The following is a 2,301-nucleotide window of genomic DNA, read 5'->3' on the forward strand; positions in this document are numbered from 1 at the left end:
TAACCACACTGCTCCAGGGCCTGTCGTGTGTGTGATTTCTCTTTCTGCCTGGCTCCTGGGTTTGTAGGGACACTGTCTGCTCTGTGGTACAATAAAGAATAAGGTGCCCTGACCTTTTAACAAGGTTTGCATGCTTTCTATAAAATTACCGTCCTGTATCATGGCTTTGTGTGCCATTATTTACTCATATTTTCTAAAGTCCTAATATATTTAGTCACAAATAAAAGGCTGGCAAGAAGTTAGCATGAACCAAAAATAAACAAAAACAACTGGTTTCATTACATTAAATACAGGAAATACAATTTAAAAAGAAAAAAGTGATTAAGAGAAATAAATTAGGAAATTATGCGTTTTATAGGCCAACTGAAGAAAATGAAAACCTTTCAATGTTTTAGAAGATACAAAAAAAATGTTGCACGTTAATTTGAAGTCTGATGGATATTTTTAAAAGAGTAACTCCAGACTGGTGGTTTGTCTGTGATACATGTTCATCCTGTGATGTCTGCAGAAAAGAACAGGGGTAAAGGGGTCAGAGAAAAAACCCTCTAAAAGTCTCCAATGTCTGAAGAAAACCTTTAAATAAAGCTTATCTTTTTGTCTGCGTCACTTTTCCAGATAAAACGTTAAACATTTCCCATTAATGTCAGATTAGCATCTTTGTCTGGATGTTTAGAAACTAGCTGGCTGTTACTCACAACTCAGTCAAAAGTTATTTTTTACAACATTATAAGGCCCCATTATAAAGCAACATGGCACCAGATGTGATATTTCTGAATTCTGGACTCAGGACTTGTAAGCTAAGCAAATGCATTTGTTTGTCTTTTGATTTGAAGTGAAACATGAACTCAACAGGAAGAAAAACAAAAGTTAGACTTCATTTTACATTAAGGCTAAATTGCGTTTCTTGTTGCTATTCCTGGATTTCAACTGTTCCATCCGCCTCAATAATTGTACACCATTGAACCATAAAATACCACCAAAATTGGGAATAAAATAATTGTCTTGACCTTTAAAATCACAAAAAAACATTTAATAGAGCATATAATTTAAAAGGGAAAGTTCTTTGCTCAGTAGTACTCCTTATAATGTTGCCTTATCACCTGACCCTCCCTCACATCACCTTTGTCCCATGAAAGCAGCAAATATAGAAAAGAATCATGGTAAACACATAATGTTAGGATTTATCTTAAGGTCCCATTTTGTTGGGGAAAGTAATATTGAGTTATAAAGGTAAACGTGTTGGTACCCTTACAGTTAAGTCAATCTGTGCTTCAGTTCTGGTGAAAAGTGTTTCAGTTGAACTGAGTTGTTTAATGTATGTCTTTAGTGTGTGTTGGATTAAACAAAAATACTGTAGTAAAACGAAATGATTTGTTGGTTAGTTTACAAAACTCTGCTAGAATATAGACAGGTTTGTTAAAATCCTTACTCTTTGCATTATATAGTCCTGATTCAAATGAAGTGTTTGACCTTAAGTTGTATGTGTACCTTTAAGCTTTCAGCTGCCATTCAGCCTATTTAAAAGGGAGCAAATAGCCAGTGGGTAGTTTGGTGTTGTGTGTTGTACGCTGATCATGTAGCAGAAAACAAAGACGAGAGATGTTTGAGCTCAAAAAGATGATAGATGTATATGTTGAAGGGGCCGTGAACTTTTGGTCATTGAGATTTTATTTTAAAAATAGCTATTAAAGAAAAAAGAAATGAAACATCGTAGTGATAGTTCCACAGTTGTGATCTTGACTGGTCTTGGAATAAAATCCAGAGTCCTCAATGTCCAAGACTGAGAAAAGACCACGTACAAATATGGTCAAGTCCAAAACGAGACCATCAGAAAATGGTCTTGAGATCGCTCTTGGTAGTGGAAATACAGCACCAGGTTGCTCTGACGGATAATTAGGAAAGTAGAAAAAGATCCAAGGAGACCATCCAAAACTATTCAAACTAAACTCCTTGATCAAGATATGCTACAAACACACACATCCACACACACTTACAGACACACATACAGACACACTCAAAATCCAAAATGGTATTTTGATGAAAGTTTTTGGGACTAAAGAGACAAAACTGGAGCTTTTTGGCTTCAGTCGCATCAGTTGTATGTTTTAAAATTATTATTATTATGGTGTGCTCCAATTACAGGGGGGTCACACTCTTAAGCCTCCCTGGTAAGGTCTATTCAGGGGTCCTGGAGAGGAGGGTCCGTCGGATAGTCGAACTGGTCGTGGAACACTGGACCAGCTCTACACCCTCAGCAGGGTCCTGGAGGGTGCATGGGAGCTCACCCAACCGGTCTACGTG

Source organism: Austrofundulus limnaeus, unplaced genomic scaffold (assembly GCF_001266775.1).
Source record: "Austrofundulus limnaeus strain Quisiro unplaced genomic scaffold, Austrofundulus_limnaeus-1.0 Scaffold57, whole genome shotgun sequence".
NCBI lineage: Eukaryota > Metazoa > Chordata > Actinopteri > Cyprinodontiformes > Rivulidae > Austrofundulus > Austrofundulus limnaeus.